The sequence below is a fragment of the Choloepus didactylus genome, chromosome 3, assembly GCF_015220235.1.
Source record: "Choloepus didactylus isolate mChoDid1 chromosome 3, mChoDid1.pri, whole genome shotgun sequence".
NCBI lineage: Eukaryota > Metazoa > Chordata > Mammalia > Pilosa > Megalonychidae > Choloepus > Choloepus didactylus.
This window is the reverse complement of record NC_051309.1, coordinates 100,298,595-100,322,337: the sequence shown is the minus strand read 5'-3', so window position 1 is coordinate 100,322,337 and position 23,743 is coordinate 100,298,595. Positions and strand designations below refer to the sequence as shown.

The window sequence follows — 23,743 nt, the reverse complement described above, 5'->3', positions numbered from 1 at the left end:
ACTGAGCCTGGCAGGGAGGGGCGCGGGTCCCCTGGCCGCAAAAACTTACAGATTTCGCTGATCTCAGCAGTTCCACGTTTTCATGAGTGTTGTATGAAGTATGCCCAAAGACAGATTGCTCTGTGGTGTCCAGTCCACGCAGTTCCTGGCTTTTTACCTACTTTCCTGGAGGAGTAACTAAAACATACAGCTCACCAGTCTCTCCTTCTATTCTTATCACTCAAAGTGTTTTTATTAAGAAAGGATGCTAGATTTTGTCAAATGCCTTTTCTATATCAATCATGATGATCATGTAGTATTTCCCCTTCAATTTGTTAATGTGATATATGTTACAGTAATTGATTTTCTTGTGTTGAACCACCTTTGCATACCTAGGATAAAACCCACTTGATGATGGTGTATAATTCTTCTAATGTGCTGTGGGATTCAATTTACTATTTTGTTGAGATTTTTGCATCTATCTTCATTAGAGAAATTTATCTGTAATTTTCTTTTCTTGTAGCATCTTTATTAGGCTTTACTATTAGGTTGATGTTGGTTTCATAGAATGAGTTAACTAGTGTTCCCTCCTCTTCAGTTATTTTGGAAGAATTTGAGAAGGATTTGTATTAATTCTTCTTGAAATGATTGGTAGAATTCACCTGTGAAGCCATCTGGCACTTCGCCTTTCTTTGTTGGCAGGTTATTTTATGACCATTTCAATCTCTCTAATAGTGATTGGTTTATTCAGGTCTTTATTTCATCTAGAGTCACTGTAGGTTGCCTGTGAGTTCCTGGGGATGTATCCATTTCATCTAAGCTGTCTAATATGTTGCTATAGAGTTGTTTATAGTATCCTTTTATGATCTTTATTTCTGTGGAGTCAGTAGGAATGTCCCACCTCTTATCTCTGATTTTATTCGTGTTTCTCTCATTTTTCTTTGTCAGTCTAGCTAAAGTTTTGTCAATTTTATTGACTTTTGCAAAGAATGAAATTTTGCTTTTCCGATTTCTATTATTTTTTTATTCTTAAGTTCATTTCTTTCTGCTCTAATCTTGTTATTTTTCTCCTTCTGTTTGCCTTGGGGTTAGCTTGCTGTTCTTTTTCTAATTCCTCCAAGTGTGTAGATAGGTCTTCAATTTTAGATGATGAATTCCTCCAAGTGTGTAGATAGGTCTTCAATTTTAGATGATGATTATTTCTTAATGTAGGCATTTAGGGTTAAAAATTTCCCTCTCAACACTGCCTTCAATACATCCCATAAGTTTTGATATGTTGCATTCTCATTTTTATTCATCTTTTGATATTTACTGATTTCTCTTGCAATTTCTTGTTTAACTCACTAAGAGTGTGTTGTTTAACCTCCATATATATGTTATTGATTTTCAGCTTCATTCTATTATTATCAGAAAAAGTGCTTTGTATAATTTCAATCTTTTTAAATTTACTGAGACCTGTTTTTGGACCCAACATGTGATCTATCCTAAGAATTATTCATGAGTACTTGAGAAGAATGCATACCCTGCTGTTTGGGGGTGAAATGCTCTGTACATGTCTGTTAGGTCTAGTTCCTTTATCACATTAACCAAGTTCTCTGTTTCCTTATTGATCTTCTAACTAGATGTTCTGTCTATTGATTAGAGTGGTGTATTGAAGTTTCCAACAATTATTGTAGAGACATTTATTTCTCCTTTCAGTTTTACCAGTGGTTGCTCATGAATTTTGTGGCATCCTGCTTAGGTGCATAAATATTTGTGATTGTTAATTCTTCTTAGTGATTGCCCCTTTTGTTTATATATAATGTCCTTCTTCGTCTCTTTTAGCAGTTTTGCATGTAATGTCTATTTTGTCTGATATTAGTATAGCTACCCCAGCTATATTCTGGTTACTATTTTCATGGGATATCTTTTTCCAGTCCTTCACTTTCAATCTATTTGTGTACTTGAGTCTAAGATGAACTCTTGTTGACAGCGTATAGATGGATCATAATTTTTTATGCATTCTGCCAATCTGTGTATTTTGATTGAGTTTAATACATTAGCATTCAATGTTATTACTGTAAAGGCAGCACTTGCTTCAAACATTTTATCCTTTGGCTTTTATTTTTCATATCTCATTTTTGTTTATTTTTTTTTACCTTTTAGTTACCCTTACTGATTGTCTTCATTTCTACACTCTCCCCTAAGCCTCTCTATCCTGTCTTTTCCTTTCAGCCTATAGAATGTCTTTTAATATTTCTTGTAGAGCAAGTCTCTTGTTGACAAACTCTCTTAGTTTCTGTTTGTGAATATTTTAAACTCTCCCTCATTTTGGAAGGACATTTTTGCAGGTTAAAGAATTCTTGGCTAGCAGTTTTTCTCTTTCAATGCCTTAAATATATCATACCACTGTCTTCTTGCCTCCATGGTCTCTGATGAGAAATTGGCATATAGTCTTATTGAATCTCCCTTGTATGCAATGAATCACTTTTCTCTTGCTGTTTCCAGAATTCTCTCTTTGCCTTTTGCATTTACATTATGATAAGTATTTGTCTTGGAGTCTGTTAGGAGTAATTCTTTGTGGAATACATTACACTTGGACATGTACCTTTATGTCTTTAATAAGAGTTGGTAAATTTCTGGCCATTACTTCCTCAAACATTCTTTTTTTTTTTGCCCCTTTTCTCTTCTTTTCTCCTTCTGGGACTCCCATGACATGTATATTTGTGTGCTTCATGCTGTAATTTACTTCCCTAAGATTCTGCTCAATTTTTCTTCTCTTTTCTCTATCAATTCTTCTGTCTGTAAGATTTCTGATGTCCTATCTTTTAGTTCACTGATCCTTTCTTCTGCCTGTTCAAATCTGCTGTTGTATACCTCTAGTGTATTTTTAATCTCTTCTTTTGTCTTTCATTCCCGTAAGTTCTGTTGAATTTTGAATGCTTTCATATTATTTTTATGGCAACCTTGTGTCTTCTTAATATCATTTACCTGTTTATCCATACTTTCCTTCATCTCCTTGAATTAACTTAGGATACCTGTTTGAATATCATTGATTAGTTGTTTCAAATCTTGTGTCTCATCTGAAGTTTTAACGTGTTCCTCTGACTGGGCCATATTTTCCTGTTTCTTAGTATGACTTGTAGATTTTTGCTGATGCCTAGGTACCTGATTTTCTTGATGAGTTTACTCTAGAGGTTAGTTTCTCTCTCTTGCCTAGGGTTTTCTCATTGATTGGCTTTGTGCTATAGCTCTTCTTTGACAATTGTTCCAACTTATTGTAGATCTTTAGAAAAGCCTGTATTTTTTAAGTTCTTATTCATCTGATTCTTGCCCTGGATATATGGTAAAATTCTTGAGATTGTGCTATGTGTTAAATTGTTTCACAGACAGGAGAAACAATGTTTGCTCATCCAGGAATGTTGATTTGTTCTTTTTATATTTATTTACCTCTCTATTTTTTTAACACTGCTTTGTTACCTCTAGCTGCTTTTACCTGGTGATCTAATCCTATGAGGATGATCACTCCAGATTGGACTTTCCCAAGCCAGTTTTTCCCAGTTAAAACATGCCCAGAATCCACAAAGTGGGTGTAGCTCAGTCCAAAGTATCCTGAGGGGGAGACTGGAAGGACACCAATGTTCTCTTTGATGGCTCCCCTAGTCTGTGCTTCCCCAGCCTTCCCAGATGGCACTCTTCAGCCAACTGTTGCCCACAGACCTAAGGCAGTGCTGTGTGTTTAAGTCTCAACTGACTCCACCCCTGCTGGAGGCTTGGTTGAGACAGAGGCTGTCAGCCAATTTTGGCCAGTGTAGGTTAAAGCTGTTGCTTAGATCCCAGACCCTGTGATCTGAATTATTTAATCAAAATCCACAAACTGTGCTTTGCTATGCAACCCCCACCATTTTTGGAGGAAAGAGTCCCCCTTCTGCAAGCTTTCTTGCTACCCTATGATGGCACTGTGTCTGTCAATCAGCCCCATTTCTGCCCCTGCTAGGTGTGGGGTTGAAATAGAGGCTTCCAGGTGCTTTCTGTCCTTGGAGGGTTGAGGCTATAGCTGTTTTCAGAGCTGGAACCCAGCACTCCAAATTTGCTAATCAAAACTTGCAGTCATGGCCCAGCTGTGCCTCCCCCTTTTCTTGGGGAAGAGCTACCCTTCAGCAAACTGGTCAGTGTTACCTTGAGAAGTTACTGTGTCTCTCAATCGGCCATGCTTTCTCTCCTGCCAGGGGCAGAATTGAAACAAAAGCTGTCAGCTGCTTTCTGTCCTGGGTGGGTTGAAACTTTTAGTTATCTTTGGAACTAGAACTCAGCAATCCAAATTCACTAATCAAAAGCCCCAATCAGTATGCAGCCACACTCCTTGCCCCATTCTTGGGAAAGATTTCTATTTCCTGCAAGGGTGTGGCTCTTGAGGTGGCCTGCCATGGCACTGGGGGATGGGCACCAGCCTCTACAACATGGAGAGATCTACTCACAGCTCTTCACTATGATTAAGAATCAATGAAGGAGATGATGTCTCTTTCTTCTTAAACCTACTGAATTCACTTTAGAAAAGAATTTAATGGCATTATATTTATACCAAAGAAGAATATCCTTTTTAAATAGTTAAATATGGGATTTTAATTTATGTAAATTTCAATCACAATCACTGTACATTAGGCAGTTTATCAGTCTCTTCCGTCTTCCTTCTTCTCTTTCCCGGATGGTGTGTTTTTTCCTTACATCTGTAGCCCCCAAACAGATGTTTCAAACAGTTCCTGGCAGTTTACTAGCTGCCCTGGAGGAAAACTGAATCCTAGAGCTCCCTATTCTGCCATCTTGAATCTAGTCATTTTTCTATATATGTATTTAAATTAAGCTAGAGTCTTCTATCTTCTGAGAACTAAAAGTTCAATTAGAATGATCACCTCACAGCTCAATGCACAGTATTAAATAATTCTCAGATAAGTCTTAAACTTAATTTGAAACTCTTATATTAGTTGTGTGTGTGTGTGTGTGTGTGAGTGTTTTAACAGAATTGTTTTGTGAAGGTGGATTCAATCCCTAGAATATGAGAGCCTCTGTCAGAAAAGAAATTTAAAAGTTACAATTCCCACTCATTCGTATATCATTTTATGAAGTAAATACATCAAGGATTTTCTAATTCTAAACCGAGTTACTAACTCTTCTACTTTGAGAACTTTTAAAAGGTGATTACAAATTATGCATCTCAGCCAAATGGAAATCCATTTTATTAGATCCCTGAGAAGATGAAGATTCGCTGGTTCCAATAAGAATACAACAAGATGTTACATTTAACTAGAACTCTCATCTCCCAATGTAAGCTATTTTCCTTTTACTGTCATTTAGAATTCTGTTTCAGAATACCTGAGGGAATATTGCTTGCCCAATAAATTATAGGAAAATTATTCCTGATAAAAAAATATTGTGTGTAGCCAAGAAAAAGGAAGTCCTTTGGTATTTGAAATATACCTCCAATGGAAATATAAATTTTTAAATCCTTTTCGGAGAGCAATTTGACAGCATGTATCAAAGAAGCAACAAATGCATATTCTTCATCTCAGCAATTCCGTATCTTATAACTCTATTCTGGAGAACACATCATAAACAGCAAAAAAATGCATTCAGTGATGTTCATGTCAGTGTTGTTTACAATAGAAGAACTGGGAAATGATTCAAATGTCTAAACTAAAGGAATGTATTTATATATTTATTTAACTTTCACTCTCTGGAGGTTCATTGTTATAAAATTACAACTGAAAAAGTATGCAGTAACATGAAAAAATCATAATGATGAAAAAGTTAAAATAACTGAATATATTATTTCACACCCACAGTAAACTCAGTGTTACTTTACTCTATTATTCATGTTTTCCAAGGTGACCAAGTAACCTAGTTTGCCAGGGACTGAAAGTTTCCCAGCAGGTGAGACTTTCAGTGGTAAAAGTAGGGAAGTCTGAGGCAAACAAGGTTTCTTGGTAAACCTATTTTGTAGGCATTTAACAAATCTTTGATAGATTAATTAATAAATGAAGAGAAAGTTCTATATATGATACAATTAAAAATGTCACATACATTTTTAATGCATATGAAATTGCAAAAGAGTAAATTTTAAATTTTAATAGTGGTTTTGTATATAGGAAGGTCATGTATAAGAAAGACGGTTTTCCTCTTTGCTTCTTTTCTACATTTTGAATTTTTATATATTGAGTTATCATTGTCTCAGGAAAAAAAACAACAACAATACGCTTAAAAGAAACCTGAAAGATGAGATATCTACAAAGTAAGGATCAGCTAAGAACCTTATCACAAAGCATATTTTAAAAACAAATGTCTCCAGCTATCTCAGAAATTTCTATAAATCATTATTGCTCACCATAGGAATCTATGAGTCCAAAAAGTAAATTCTAAGGGGGATATTTTAAATCTAGGCATTGCTCTAATGTACAGTGATTGTGATTGAAATTGACATAAATTAAAATACCATATTTAACTATTTTAAAAGGATATTCCTCTTTGGTATAAACACAATGCCATTAAATTCTTTTCTAAAGTGAATTCAGTAGGTTTAAGAAGAAAGAGAAATCATCTCCTTCATTGATTCTTAAACATTTTGGGGTCATTGATGCCTCTGAAAATCAGATGAAACCTATGGACCTTCTTCCCAGAAAATATGTATGCATACAAAATTTTGTACATAATTTCAGACTGCATGAACAATAATAGTGAGAATATTTGGTATAAACAATCCAAAGAAAATCATCTTTCTTCTGAATATAGTATTCCAAATATCTGACATTACGCTGCAATTAACTGAAATTGCACACATGCTGAAGTCAACTTTCTTCAGGCAACGGCCCTCTACTCCCAATGGTCTTCCTTAAATTTCAAAGCAATTCATGCTTTCAATTTAGAAAGCAAGGAAAACAGAAATTACATATTCATCATTTATAATTCATTGTGATGTAGGGAATATGAATTTCTTCCCTTAAAACAGATGAAAACATTCAAAATGCTATTAAGCAATACTATAGGCCAATGAGAGATAATCAAGGTATGATAGTTATTTTAATAGCTAAATGCTTTTAATGTAACACAGCATCTAAATAATTGATTCTATTAGAGGAAATTAAGAAATCATTTCAATTGTTGTCCAATTCCATTAATTTCAAGGGAGTAAGAACTGGGGTATTAGCCCCGAGAAACATCTCAACCACAGGAATTGGTTCAGGGGAGTGTGAGAATCAAGTTAGGCTATTTATTACAAAATATTTGAACCCAAGAGAAAGCAAAGTTGTAGTTGCCAGGAGCCATCAAGAAGAAATTGGAAATACAGATCTGATGATTTTGTTTGGCAAGTTTTCCTGGAATTCATGGTTTGTGAGCAAATAAATAATTCCGTTTTATTTCTTTTTCCCCCTTTGAGCCAGTCAGAATTAGATTTCCCGGTATTTTTCAACTGAAAGGGTCTTAATTGTTGTTCTAATATGCACACAGTTCTTCCAACTCTAGAGCTTGTAAAATTATTTCAAATCCATCATTTTATAGAAAAAGAAACTGAGAGCTAGCAAGGTAAAACAATTTGCTTGGTGTTTACCAAAACCATAAGGCCGTCGTTACTGTGACGCTAGGCCACAGCCTTCATTAATGACAGTGAAGCCACAATCCATATCCTCTTCAATCTCAACTACCCAAGGTTAAGAATGTGCTACATGTAACAACTGCTTACAGGAAGCTGTCTCTTTCCAACAGCACGGGGACAAAATAGTAAGTGCCTCCTTGATTTTGATGAGTGAGCAATTTACATTTTTAAGGACCTCAATCCTAGGGTCTCTGATTTTACCAGGCAGACTTTCAAAGTCACTTTCTCACACAGAGTTACAGAGACTTCAGAAGAGTCTTAGATTTAGGGCTCAGGTCTTCTGAGTGCCTTTTACTGTTTTGACTGTACAGCATCTTCAGCTCACATATTGCAAGTAGATTTCAATCCTTCTCATTTGGGGATAATGCTTCTTCATACACCAATTATTTCACTGCCTTGATACAAAATGATTTTCTTGTCATCGTATTAAGCCTAAATGTTGCCACACACAACTACTACTGAGGCATACAGTACATCCTAATATTAATAGACATAGCACCTAAAATGAATATAGAAATATTACATCAAACAGATAAGATATCAAACACAATGGCTCTATTTTATAATCACCAAGAGAGTAGGATGCAGCTAAGGTACGATGAATAAGCCTCTTTTAAAGCTTTCAGAGTTTTAGCAGCATGGCTCTCTTTTAAAGAGCCACATCTCTTATAAAGATAATCCTCTGGAGAGGATAGCCTGATCACTGACTGTCTATTTGGTAAGAGTGTGAGAGACAGAAGCAAGAAGGGTCAGCTGGGGAAGGAAAATGCATTTGCAGCCAGTCTGACACATACTATGTTGCATTTAGATTCTCACATTCCCTTACAAGACATTAGACCGGTCTAGACATGTAGACTGACTGGTGCACAGAACTCATAATGACCTCTTCTAAGTACATTATCCTTTCAGGCCTTGAAAATATCTCAGAAAAAGGTAATTTATTAGATGGAATCAGAGTGATCTAAAAAGGTGGTATTTCCCGGCTCCTGGATTCTCATTCTCCATATCCAACCAGTAGGATGAGACCCTTTATCTCATCAAATTCCAGACAACTTTGAGAACATACCTTGCTGTGCAAATGTACAATGAAGTATAAGGTTAATTATTTTCCCCATGTCCCAGACCCAGACTATTAGAATTGATCTTCATGGTCTTCTGTGTTACTGATTCACCAATGAATGAAAAAGATATGCACACACATACATATATGTGTATGCATAGTATAATATGAAATATTACCGTATAAAAGAAACAACTGAATGTCTTTTTGTAACAAAAACTGAAGTCAGATTTACATTTTCTTAAATACACAGCCATACGTCACCATATTTATAATAAAAGAGACTTTTTAAAGACATTGACAGGTGTCATTGCAGTCTATAATAGCAATGACAATTGGACCATCAAGTCTTCCAAAACCAAGAAGTGTAAAACACAAGAAAAATGCTAGAATTGTTCATTACACCCAGAGTTTTTTGTATAATGTGGGGCAAAGCAGAATAATTTCCAGAAGACATGAAATGATGTCAAAGCAAATGCCACATATAATTCAGAGAATCAAGAAATAAAGTATATTAAGCTTTTAATAGTATTATATAGCAATTATGTATTATTATACTATTATATAAATATTGATATTATTAGAAAACCCTTGCTTACACATGACCCTGTCTTGTTACTTCACTTCTTTTAAAATCAATTCTATAATTTTTCAAGGTATGTCAAAATTCTAAATCTCTTTCTCTTGGAAGCAAACTCTTTTCACCATGGGGTCATCTTTTTGAGTCTCAAAAATTAAAAAATAATAAAAATAATTTTTAAAAGTTAGCATATGACTCTGGTGGGCACTCTTACACACAATTTAGACAACCCTTTTTAGGTTCTAAAGAATTGGGGTAGCTGGTGGTGGATATCTGAAACTATCAAACTACAACCCAGAACCCATGAATCTCGAAGACAATTGTATAAAAATGTAGCTTATGAGGGGTGACAATGGGATTGGGAAAGCCATAAGGACCACACTCCCCTTTGTCTAGTTTATGGATCGATGAGTAGAAAAATAGGGGAAGGAAACAAACAAACAGACAAATGCACTCAGTGTTCTTTTTTACTTTAATTGTTCTTTTTCACTTTAATTATTATTCTTGTTGTTTGTGTGTGTGTGCTAATGAAGGTGTCAGGGATTGATTTAGGTGATGAATGTACAACTATGTAATGGTACTGTGAACAATTGAATGATTTGTTTTGTATGACTGCATGGTAAGTGAATATATCTCAATAAAATGAAGATTAAAAAAAAATTTAGCATATGTAAAGCATCTACTGCAGTGCTTATAAATGGTCAATGCTCAATAAAATCATTTTTCCCCCTCTTCACTCCATCTGCCAACAATACCATTCAAATACATAAGTGCTCTAGATTGCTAATGCTGCCGGAATGCAAAACACCAGAGATGGATTGGCTTTTATAAAAGGCGGTTTATTTGGTTACAAAGTTACAGTCTTAAGGCCATAAAGTGTCCAAGGTAACACATCAGCAATCGGGTACCTTCACTGGAGGATGGTCAATGGTGTCTGGAAAACCTCTGTTAGCTGGGAAGGCACATGGCTGGCGTCTGCTCCAAAGTTCTGGTTTCAAAATGGCTTTCTCCAGGATGTCTCTAGGCTGCAGTTCCTCAAAAATGTCACTCTCAGTTGCTCTTGGGGTGTTTGTCCTCTCTTAGCTTCTCCAGAGCAAGAGTCTGCTTTCAATGGCTGTCTTCAAACTGTCTCTCATCTGCACCTCCTGTGCTTTCTTCAAAGTGTCCCTCTTGTCTGTAGCTTCTCTTCAAAATGTCACTCAGTTCCTCTTCAAAATGTCACTCACAGCTGCACTTCAAAATGTCACTCTCAACTGCACTGAGTTCCTTCTGTTTGTTAGCTCATTTATATGGCTCCAGTGATTTAATTTAGACTCACCCTGAATGGGTGGGGTAACATCTACATGGAAATTATCCAATCACAGTCATCACCCACAATTGGGTGGGGCACATCTCCATGGGAAACACTCAAAGAATTACAATCTAATCGACACTGATATGCCTGCCCCACAAGATTGCATCAAAGAACATGGTTTTTTCTGGGGGGCATAATACATTCAAACTGGCACAATAAGCATATTTCATTATGCACACATATATAAGTGGGGAAATGGAGGAGGGAGTGACAGAGTGCAAGGAGGAGGGATTTTTCTCCTTGTGGAGAAAAGTCAACCAACAATCCTACCTCTATTGATAAATTTAGAAATTGCATACCCTGGGAAGACTGAAAGTTCTCTATTCCCGGGGGAGGTATCCTGACCTAAGTAAGTGCTGAGATCCTATACTTGGCTGCAATTCCCATAAGAAGCCCATGAGAAGGCAAAAAGGCCAACTTTTGATTCCACCAGGGCCAGTGATGTGCTGGTAAATGTTTAACAACTTGGTTTCTAGGAGGGAAAAAAAAATAGTTTGCAGCATTTGATGACTTCCATGGTGTGAATACTGTTTCAAACCATCAATGGTTTCAAACTATCAATATGAAGTCACTGAACATGGAGTTGGGAGCCCACTCCTGGACACACTTTGCCAGGGCCCATTCAGTGAGTTCCCACCACAGGGCTTGGCTCCCTCCGGGGCATATACCAAAACACCTTTGTTGGCATCACTGTGAGAGACTGTGTGCCAAATGTCTTTATAATACAGCCTTTCATCAACATGAGTTATTATCAGTCTTGGATCCCAATCCCATATATTATATTCTTTGAATATCAGATAAAAGCTGCTCTTCCCAGTACATTGTAGAATCAAAATTAACAATATATTAAAGTATGGAACAAAACTTACATGGTTCTTCTAATGGGTTATTTGCTGATAGTAAAATCTTTGATTTGTTTAAAAAAACTGGAATTTAAGATTAAAAGTCTAGCAACAATTTTCTTTGTGCCTCATTACTGGCCTATTCCAATTTGGTTTCTTTTCTCTCTCTTTGTGCATCTTCTCTAATTATTTTATTTTATGTGATTTTGGGCTGTTTCCCATCATCTTAAGACTGAGAAGGACAAGCTTTCAACCATTTTCAAGTTACAAGTACAATTTCATTTTATCTTCAGGCATTCAATAAATGTATTGGGAAAAGATCAAAGATTTCTTTTTACCAGCCCCTGACATTACATGCTGATTGGATGATCAAATCAGTTATATTCAGTAGTGTTTACAATTTAAGGATATGTACAGATTTGTGGCTACCCTAGGAAAATTAGGAACTTATCTCACTTTTGAAACAAGACAACTTATTTTTAATTTGTAACATATGTAAACCATAACAAATCTCTATAAATATATTTATATAAATATATTTTCTTATATATTTTATAAACTGCTTTATATCCAGCACCCTGCACAATGTCTATCTATCTATCTCACAGTAGATTCTCAACAAATATTTGTTGAATAAATGAATTAATTTCATGTTCTATTTTCTTTGGAGTTATCAAAATTATTCCCTGAATAATCAATGAGCTGAAATTCATGGGGAAACAATGAGGCAATCACTGCTTCATATGACTAACCATCATCATCCTCCAAACCACTTATGTAAAATATGCAACACAGTGATTTATATATATTATATTATTCAGATCAAGGAGGATTCTTTGAGCAGTATTTTTCTCACTCTAGAAGAGCAAGTGACTGAGGGAGAAGTATGAGAACAGAGATGAGTTTCAAGGGGGTAACTTTAATTTATTCTGAGTTGGAAAAAAGAAAAGAATACTTCCACCACTTTTTTAATGTTAAAAAAATGTATTGCCTTATCAACAGTTAAAATAATTTTGCAATAGAAATCACAAAACCACACCATGTGATTCTTATCATTCATATAGACTAAGAAACACAGGTGAGTAGGAACGAGCACACACATAAACCTCACAAATTAATATAAAAAATGCTCTAAATTTACTCAGAAGATAATCACATTCCCTAGAAGGTTTCTTTGAAACTGTTACAACTATTTTTAGTACTTCCAATACTTTGTCTTTAGACAAGTCAAACGGATTTCATGCCAATTGTTCAAAGCAATTCTTTTTTTTTTTTCTTAATGTAAACTCAAAATCAATTAGATACAATAAGAGGGGGAAAACAAGAAAAACACCCACTATCAAGAAAACTAGTGAATCTCTTACAAGGCCATCTGTTTCAGACCCAAAGCACTATAACTCAATGGCTACACAAACACTGTATTTAATGTTTCAGCCTGGGCATATTGATTATTTTATCTAATATGCTTCAGAGTGAAGTCAGTATGGCTTACTCTAAAAGTAGCTGCAATGGAAAGTGACAAGAGTTTTATCACAGCTGGAAGGTACCAAGCAGAGCTCTGGGAAAAATTACAGATTTCCAAAGCAAAGAAGCCATAAAAATTTATGAGACACAACTAAGGGAGAAAACCATACAGCAGCAGGAAAGGCAACAAATTCTGAAACAGATCTCAAGTATAAGATTAATGATGTTCAAATCTCTGACATTTCATTATTATCAACTGGTAAATATAGGGGAGAGGCAGAAAGCATTTATTTTTTCCCAGATCACAAAAATCATTAATTTGCCAGAAAAATCAGTAGTCATGAATAACCATACATGATTCCAGCTTAAAAGAAAATTCTGACAAAAATGTTTCACTAATATGTGTTAATTATCCTTCATGATTTCAGAGAGAAATCACAAAATGTAACTGCAAGATGTAATATTGGAAATGAGGGGAAATGGAAAAGATGCATCTCAATTTATGAGTATAATATCACAAAGGAAATAAAATAACTCCCAGATAACATTATTAAACCAAAAAAAGCAATACTATCGGAGCTTAGCTGTTATACAAAATAATTTAACACATTTGGAATCCAAATAGTCACAGTAGGTTTATCTTAATATTTGTGCATCTAGAAATCATGTGGAGGTGAGGCAAATGAATCTGAAGTTACCATGAAGTGATGGTTTTCATTGACTTTCAGAAACATCATTGGAATCTCCCAAACCACTTTGTAGTTAACAGTTGTACCACTCAGACAAGTGGTTAGGAAATGTCCCATATTTGCCTTACCAGAGTGGTTCGTATCCCCTGTTAAATTATGAAAAAGTAAAGATACCTGGTGTGACAAGTAAATCCATTGTTTATATTCAGTTATCTGTACTCTATCTGTTATAATTTTGTGAAAGAAAAGATTCCTCATAATTCAATATTGTGATGGTTAGTGTTCTGGTTTGTTAATGCTGCTGTTCTGCAAAACACCAAAAATGGATTGGCTTTTATAAAGGGGGTTTATTTGGTTACAAAGTTACAGTCTAATGGCCACAAAGTGTCCAAGGTAATGCATCAACAATCGGGTACCTTCACTGGAGAATGGCCAATGGTGTCCAAAAAACCTCTGATAGTTGGGGAGGCATGTGGCAGGCGTCTACTTGCTTCCAGGTTGCATTTCAAAATGACATTCTCCAAAATGTTAGCATCAGCTTTCAATGGCCATCTTCAAAATGTGTCTCTCAGCTGCAGCTTCCCTGAAGTCCTTCTGTTTCTGAGCTTTTATAGGGCTCCAGTAATTAAATCAAGACCCAACCTGAATGGGCAGGGCCACACCTCTATGGAAACAATCCCATCAACAGGTCACACCCTAATCAAAGGTACTACTAGTCACATCTCCATGGAAACAATCAAAAGGTTCCAAGCTAATCAACACTAATATGTCTGCCCCGACAAGATTGCATTAAAGAACCAGCACAGTTAGGTTCATGTGTCAACTTGGCCAGGTGATGCTGTCCAATTGTTTGGTTAAGCAAGCACTGACCTGACTGTTACTGTGAAGAATCCCCTGGACTTAAACCATCAGTAAGTTGATTGCATCTATGGCTGATTACATCTACAATCAACTAAGGAGAGCTATCTTCAGCAATGAGAGATATTTAATCTAATCAGTTGGAGGTTTTAAAAGGAAAAGTGATAACTTCAGGAGTTAGAAAAGAGAATTTTCATCTCTACTTCAGCCAGCTAGCTTCTCTAGGAGAATTCATCAAAAACCTTCATTGGAGTTCCCAGCTTGCAGCCTGCACTACAGAATTTGGACTTGTGCAACCCTACAGTTGTGTGAAACAATTGTTATAAAAATGTCATAATATTTACAGAGAGCACTCTCAGTTCTGTTTCCCTAAAGAACCCTAATATAGTTTTGGTACCATGAGTGGTTCTTGAGAAACAGAATCTTAAGAATGAGATTCCTGAATTGGTTCTGGAGTTTTTGAAAATGGCTCTCTAATTAAATTTAAAGGCAATAATGACTCTATTCCCAATAATCAAGATGGCACTAATAGTCCATGGCATTAGTTGGCCATAGAGATACACAAATATCACCACTGGATATGGCTACTCAAATACTAAGAAGCAGCAAGGCTCTAGGTGAATGTTTCTGTCACCTTAACAGATTTTTGTGGAGTTAAAAGGTTTAATGACTGTGGCTAGTTGTTCCTAGATATGTTTTATAGTTATACTGTAATAATAGCTGAAGGCTTCAGTTTTGCAACTTAAGCACTGCATGAAGGATGTAAAAATTTCTATGTGTGCACTGAAAGAAAATCTTATTTTGTGTTGCTGCAGACTTGAGATTTCCAAAAATAGAGTCTCATTGTGCAAGTGGCTGAATTATGACATAAACTAAATTTCCAACCTTGCGGGGTGTTTGCTGTTCAAGTGAGGGCATTGATTGGAAAGGAATGAAATCCTGAAAATTGCAATAGGGACATATGGATTCATAATGATGTGTTGGAGACATTGAAACCCTAGATTCTGCCAGATAAACCTGTAATGGTCTGCCTTGAGGAAATAGCCACCGACCTTTAGTCTGTCAAAAGAGTTTGCCATCCAACTCCACCTAAAGAGATTAACCCTGCTGTGCTTGATAAACATGTAACCACCTCCCCTGAGCAAACAGCCTTCAATTTTCTGTCTGAAGAGATTAATCCTATCTTATCACATGAAATTGCAATAGAATGCACTGGGTAAATTGGCTTGTGAGACACTTTTATTTCTTCTTGTGACCCGTCCCCACAATCCCTTTTTTCTTCCAGAGCTATAACTAGACTGAAGTCTCAACAGGCCCCAAAAGGTGAAGTACAAAATGTGACCCATGAGGAGGTACAAAATACTTCAAATAAACTGCATGAGTTTTCCAATTTATATTGACAGAAATCAGGGGAATATGTGTGGGACTGGATAATAAGGGTGTGGGATAACAGTGGAAGGAATATAAAGTTGGACCAGGCTGAATTCATTGATATGGGACCACAAAGCAGAGATTTTGTATACCATGTTGTAGGTTATGGGGTTAGAAAGGGCTCTAACATTTGTTCAGGTGGTTGGCTGAAATGTGTACCAAAATGTGGCTGACATTACCTAAGGTCAAAATGCCAGAACTGCCATGGTATAATGTAGATGATGGGATCCAAAGGCTTAGAGAGATCGGAACGTTAGAATGGATTTATCACGGAAGACCTGCTCACCCACCCCGGGAATGTCCAGAGGACACATCTTTCAGCAGGACTGTGAAGAATAAATTTGTGAGATTAACTCCATCTTCCCTGAAGAGCTCCGTGGTTGCTCTTCTCTGTAGGTTAGGTTTTACTGTGGGAATTGCAGTCACTGAACTTGGCTCCTTAAACACAGTGGGGATGATCAGAACCCAGATTGGCAGAAACACTTAATCACAAAAGACAAGGTGGACATGGCTACCAAAATGGACAGCCAACTCAAAGAGCAATCAAAATAGTCTAACCCCCAGAGACCGATGGCATTGGCTACTAGATCATCGGGTACCTAAAAGTAAAATATGTGAGCAGTCTATTAAATGTTTATTTGATCTGTGTAAGAAGACTTAAAGGACAAGTGAACAAAAGTCTAATTTGAATCACAAAAACAGAGAACCAGGGCCCCTTAGTCAATTCCCAGACTTGAGACAGTTTACAGACCTGGAGCCCCTTGTAGACAGGGAAAGCACCATGTTACACTGCCAAAAATTTTTACTGTTAATCTTCCTCCCAACCTTCCCCAAAGAGACCTATGGCCTCTTACCAGGGTAACTGTGCATTGGGGGAAAAGGAAATGATCAGACATTTGGGGGATTATTAGACACTGGCTCAGAAGTGACATTAATTCCAAGAGACCAAAAACATTACTGTCCTCCATCAGTCAGAGTACGGACTTATAGAGGGCAGGTGTTCAATAGAGTTTTAGTTCAGGTCCATCTCACAATGAGTCAAGAGGGTCCCTGGACCCATTCTGTGGTTATTTCCCCAGTTCCAGAATACATAATTGGAACAGACATACTCAGCAACTGGCAGAATCCCCACATTGGTTTCCTGACTTGTAGAATGAAGGCTATTATGGTTAGAAAGGCCAAGTGGAAGCCACTAGAACTGCCTCTACCTAGCAAAATAGTAAATCAAAGCAATGCTGCATTCTGGAGGGATTGCAGAGATTAATGCCTCCATCAAGGAATTGAGGGATATAGGGGTGATGATCCACATTTAACTCTCCTTTTGGATCTGTGCAGAAAACAGATGGATTGCAGAGCTGGGGCAATGTTCTCCAGGAGGCTATGTATGCTCTGAGTCAGCTCTGACTCCAAAGTCAGCTGCTTTTCCAGATGTGGTATTACTGTTTGAACAAATCAACAAATCCTCTGGTACCTGGTATGCAGCTATTGATCTGGCAAATTTTGTTTGTTTGTTTGTTTGTTTGTTTCTTTGTTTTTCTCAATTGTTGTTAGTGAAGCCCACCAGAAACAGTTAGGGGACAAGGCCAGCAATGAGTCCTTATTGTCCTATCTCAAGGGTGTATCAACTGCCCAGCCCTATGTCATAATCTAGTCCACAGGGACCTTAATCATCTCTCCCTCCCAGAAGATGTCATACTGGTTCATTATATTGGTATCATGTTGGTTGGACCTAGTGAGCAAGAAGTAGCAACTACTCTAGACTTAATGGCAAGGTATTTATTTGCATGTCAGAGGATAGGAGATAAATTCAACAAAAATATGGGCATGAGGAAGTAAGTCAAATGCCCATGGCCCCCACTCCTACCACATTACCTTTTCTTTCTCAGTCTACAATTATGGCCTCTTAGGGAGTTCCTTACAATTAGTTGGCTGAGGAAGCAAAAAGTTGGGACTTGTTTACAGATGGTTCTGCAAGATATGCAGGCACCATCTGAAATGGACAACTGCAGCACTGTAGCCCCATTCTAGAAAGTCCCTGAAGGACAGTGGTGAGGAAAAATCCTCTCAGTGGGCAGGACTTTGAGTAGTGCACCTGGCTGTTCATTTTGCTTGGAAAAAAATGGCCACAGGTGCATATGTATACTGATTCATGGGCCTTTTCAATAGTTTGTCTGGATGGTCAAGGACTTGGAAGGAACCTGAATTGAAAATTGGTGACAAAGAGGTCTGGGGAAGAGGTATGTGGATAGAGCTTTCTAAGTGGGCCAAAAACATGAAGATATTTGTTTCCCACAGGAATGTTCACCAGAAGGTGAGCTCTCAGAGGAAGATTTTAATAATCAAGTGGATAAGATGATCTGTTCTGTGACTACCAGTCAACCTTTTTCCCCAGCCACTCCAGTCATTTCCCAATTGACTCATGAAGAAAGTGACCACAGTGGTAAGGATTGAGGTTATGCATGGGCTCAGCATCATGAATTTCCACTCACTAAGGCTGACCTGGCTTCAGCCACTGCTAACTGCCCAGTCTGCCAGCAGCAAAGACCACACTCAGTTCCCTATATGGCACCATTTACCAAGGTGATCCCTGGTGGCAGATTGATTACACTGGACCACTTCCATCATTGATGGGACAGCAATTTGTTCTAACTGGAATAGACACATACTCCAGATATGGTCCTACCTTCCCTGCATGAAATGCTTCTGCCAAAATTACTACTGGTTGACATACAGAATGCCTTATCCACTGTCATGGATATTCCACACAGCTTTGATTCTGATTAAGGAACCCATCTTACAGCAAATGAAGCAAGTGATTGGGCACATGCTCATAGAATTCACTGTTCTTACCATGTTCCCTATCATCCTGAAACAGCTGGATTGATAGTATGGTGAAATGGCCTTCTGAAGTCTCAATAATGGTGCCAACTAGGTGGCACATGTCTTGCAGGGCTGGGGTAACATTCTCCAGGAGGTTATGTATGCTCTGAGTCAGTGTACACTCTATGGTGCTTTTTAACCAAAGCCAGGATTTGTAGGTCCAGTAATTAATGCATGGGAATGGGACTATCAGCACTCACAGTTACCTCCAGCGATCCACTAGAAATATTTTTGCCCAGCTGGTCTACAGGTCTTTGTTCCAAAAGGAGGAGTGCTTCCAACCAGGAGACACAACAGTTACTCAATTTAACTGAGAGTTAAGACTGCCACCTGGCCACTTTGGGCTCCTCATGCCTCTGAACTGAGAGGCACAGAAGGGAATTACTATACTGGCTGGGGTGATTGAACCTGACTATCAAAGGGAAATAGGAGTGTTGCTACATAATTGAGGTAAAGTAGAGCTTGCCTGGAATACAGGAGATCCCCTAAGGTATCTCTTAATACCACTATGCCCTATGATTAAAGTCAATGGAAAACTGCAACAACCCAATCCAGGCAGAACTACCAATGGCCCAGAAACTTCAGGAATGAAGGTGTTGGTCACACTACAAGGCAAAGAGCCATGGCCAGCTGAGGTGCCTGCTGAGAGTAAAGGGAGCATGGAATGGGAACTAGAAGAAGGTAGTGATAAATATGAACTATAATCATGTGACAGTTAAAGAAATAAGGACTGTGGTGGAATATTTCTTCTTCTTTTTTAGTATTTGTATATGTACATATAGCAAATATCATTGTTTTCTTCCCTATCTTATCCCCTTATCATATGACTGTAAGTAGTATGAGTTTCATGGCATAGTATTCAGGTTATAGGATATCAGCTTAAGAGTGACTATTACTCAAGGACTTGCACCCTATTCTGGAGAGATTTAGTGTGGTTATGGTTGTACATAGAACAGTTGATTGTTCTTAGGTGGAATATATGAGTGCTATTGCTTTTGTTTTTTTGTTTGTTTTTTTTTTAGAAATTTTGTATTGTTTAAGCTGAGGTATATGGCTGCCAAGTTGAGAAGGGGTGGACTGTGATGGTTACATTCATGTATCAACTTGGCCAGGAGATGGTGTCCAGTTGTTTGGTCAAGAAGGCACTGGCCTGATTTTTACTGTTAGGACATTTTATGGATTTATACCATCAGTAAGTTGATTGCATCTATGGTTGATTACATCTACAATCAACAGAGGATATTGCCTCTGATGACACATGAGGGATGTGTCATCAAATCAGCTGAAAGCTTTAAAAGAAGTGGTGATTTCAGTAGTTGGAAGAGAGAATTTCCATCTCTACTTCAGCCACCCAGCTTCTCCTGGGGAATTCATTGGAAACTTTCACTGGAGTTCCCAACTTGCAACCTACCCTATGGAATTTGGAATTATGCATCCCCATAGTCACATAAGACAATTTGTATAAAATCACATAATGTTTACAGATATCCCCTCAGTTCTGTTTCCCTAGAGAACCCTGACTAATACAAGTATCCCAACTGTTTTTCATTATTCTTAGAAATGTGTAGAGCTGAGAAGCTAGAGTGTGACTTACCACTGCCAACTTACCTCCTATTACCCCAAAGAAGATTCCGATATGAAATACTGTAAACATAACTTCTGCATTAAAAAAAAAAACAAAACTAAAAATAGTCTTATTGTTTACTATGAGAAAGTTTTTTTGTTTGTTTTGTTTTGTTTCTTAAATTTTGTTTGTAAGAGTGAATTTCAAATTGTCATTTCATTTTAATATCTAACTTTTGTATATTTGTACTCAGACATAAATTACTTGTAGGTACATCTCTCATTCTCCTGGTAACATTTTGGATGTTTTAAATTAAGCTTTTCTTCATCTATTTCCTACAATTTTTGGCTAGCTCTAAAATTCTTTTTAAGAAACTCAGATCTACAAATGTGTAGCAGGTCTAACAAAAACATTTCCCCTACATTATAACTTTTGCCTACCCTAGGCAGAGCAACATTCTTTATTTCTGTCTGCTGCTAATGAATAAAATCAACCTGGGCAATTAAAACCATATTCTATTTACCCTTTAGGTGGTTGAACAACATTAATTATTTGCATGGAGATGTTTTTCTTCATTTCCATAGCGTGGTCTTTGTAAGTTAATGATATCTAATTTACACATTTACTTCAGTTCATGATTTCATGCTTATTATCAATTTGGTGGCTTATTATGTTTCTTTAAGATTCACAAATAAAAATATAGTCATTTTTCCCTACTTATTTGCCTGGTATATAACCTATATATTTCATTTTCAAAAAACCCTTTTTCACAGTACTAATGACTAACACATATAGTGTTACAAATGCTAATTCTACAAGCACTGAAGGAATATGAGTTTTACATTTAGACAGACCTAGGTTCTACCTCCACTATCTTTGGGACTTTGGCTAACTGCTTAATGTTGTTGAACCTCAGACATTTTTTTTTAAATTTTTTATCTTATTTTTGTTTATTATAATTTAAATAAATAATACATTCACAGTTCAAAAATGTAAAAATTATAAAAGGATATACAGTGAAAAGAACCTGACATTTTTAATCTATAAAAAAATGATAATACTCAAAGAGTTTTGTCAATAATGGGGAAAATATGTAAAGGGCTTTATGTATAATTCCTGGGATGGAGTAGACATTCAATATGGTTAACAGTATCATCATTACTACCCTTTTCTTCATAATAGTAATTTTATTATAGTACGCATTAATTTGTGCTGGATTAATCTGAACTGAAATTGAAACATATTCAAACTTGTCTTTTTGAGAGCTGTTGCTCCATCTTATTTTTATTTTTATTGGGAACAATGAAAATAATGTTAGTATAGTTTTAATAATCACTCTCAAATCTTTTTTTAGGGCTCTCAGTTACTGTCCTTTCAAATAGGTTCTAGGAGTATATATGTATTCTGGGTCTGTAATATTATTGGCCTTTACTGATTTATTTATTTTTAGTTATCTCAAATTATTATGATTTGGCATATAATACATGCAATGTAAGTATACTCATATGTGAAATGCACTATTTCCAACACACTGATAATAAAACAGAAAATTGTTTTAAGATTAATGCCACACTATTTTTGATAGTGCATATAATGAATATATATATTAAGCAATAGTAAACAAGCTTTTTTTCAAAAGAGAGAAAAATTAAAGAACTTATCCTATTTATACTTCTAAGTGTTTTGCTATCAAATGTTTTTATGTTGGTTCATTCTTGTGAATGTTTTTTGAAAGCTAACCAATGCCCCATTCTCCCTTTACAGAGAGATTTCAGTAAATTTCTTTCATCTAAGGTTTTTTTGTCTTTCAGTTCCTGATGCTTTGTCTAAATAAGTAAAACATTTTCATAAATGCTGCTGTATTATTGAAATGTTTTCAGATATTCTATATTCTTTAACATAAACTGAATAAATTATATAGGTTGTTTTTTGTCTTGGCTACAATTTTAAAAACACAGTATCAGTCACTAAAGAGATGAAGCACCTGCAAGTCATAAGTGTATGTCACCAAAATGAATTGTGTGAAAGATTCTGGCACAAAAGTTATGAGGTTAATATTATGGTACTTTGGTGCAGCAGATGCTTGCATTAGTGTATAAATTCTTTTGGGGTCATAAAATGGTCACCTTTTATAAAAATTAGCTCTAGTGTGACATCAAAATTTCAGACCAGTGCAGCTGTGTTGATAATCATTAAAATGACACTAAATATTAACTATACATTGACTTCCACATCTTAACATCCATTGTATCTCTTTCTATCAGGATTTGAAAACTTTAAGAAAATCTAATTTACATGTTAGTCCATTAGAGTGAAAGGATCACCACATCATTCATTGAGGCTGTATTATGTTCAGATCTATTCTATTTTTTATGAGATATTTTACCTGAATACATATATATAAATTATACATAAATATAATAGCTATGGGAATTTTGTATATACTTTAAGCTAATTATTTGCTTTTTGTAAATTGATACAGCCCTAAATTTTATATTTAATAATATGATCAATATTCTGGGACACTGCAAAATGGCTTGATGCTAACTGTGAGGCTGTTTCTTTCTCTTCATGTATTAGTTATGTATTTTCTCTACAAACATTCTTAAAGATCCCAACGTGAGTGAATAGCATGCCCTATCAGCTCTTGTGGCATTTGTTCATTACATCACTATACTATTTATCATGTTATTGCTATTTCCTGCTTTATTGCTCTATATCCATCCAGATATTTGAGCAGTTTGTATTTCTGGGGTCTTGTATTGGATTATTAAGTTTAAATTTATCAATAATGTGGAATGCATCTTCTAGGATGGCTCCCAAGGATCCTTGCCTCTTGGTTGTGTAATCCTCTCCCCTCAGTTTAGGTCAGGGTCTAATGACTTGCTTCTAATGAATATAGTATGGCAGAAGTAACGGGATGACACCTCTGAGATTAGGTTATGAGAAGGTTCTGGCTTCTGTCTTGCTTATCGTCTCTTGTCTCTCACTTGTTCCCTCTGATAAAAACTAGTCGCAATGGTGTAAACTGCCCTAGAGAGTAGTCCATATCAGTCTTAACAACCAGCAAGGAACTGAAGCCTTTTGACCAATGGTCTGCGAGGAAACAAACCTTACCCACAACCACTTGAATAAGCTGGGAAAAGGAGCTCTTCCCAGTTGTATTAGTTAGGATTTTCTAGGAAAACTGAACCAACAGGGGAGATTACATATATATATATGAGATTTTTATAGGAATTGGTTCATGCAACCTAAGGGATGGGGAAATCTGAATTCCCTAGAGCAGGCCACAAGCTTGGAATTCCAATGAAGGTTTTTTAATGATTTCCCCAAGAGAAGCTGGCTAGCTGAAGTGGAGATAGAAATTCTTCCTTTTGACGGCTGAAATCATCACTTCTCCTTTTAAAGCATTCAACTG

The 23,743-nt window shown here is 36.4% G+C and overlaps 1 protein-coding gene across 3 annotated transcripts in view; it reads right to left on the bottom strand.

Annotated features, from left to right (window-relative positions):
- GRID2 (glutamate ionotropic receptor delta type subunit 2) overlaps positions 1-23,743 on the bottom strand; it is a 1,659,435-nt gene that overhangs the window by 951,141 nt on the left and 684,551 nt on the right. The gene's annotated exons all lie outside the window — the stretch shown is intronic.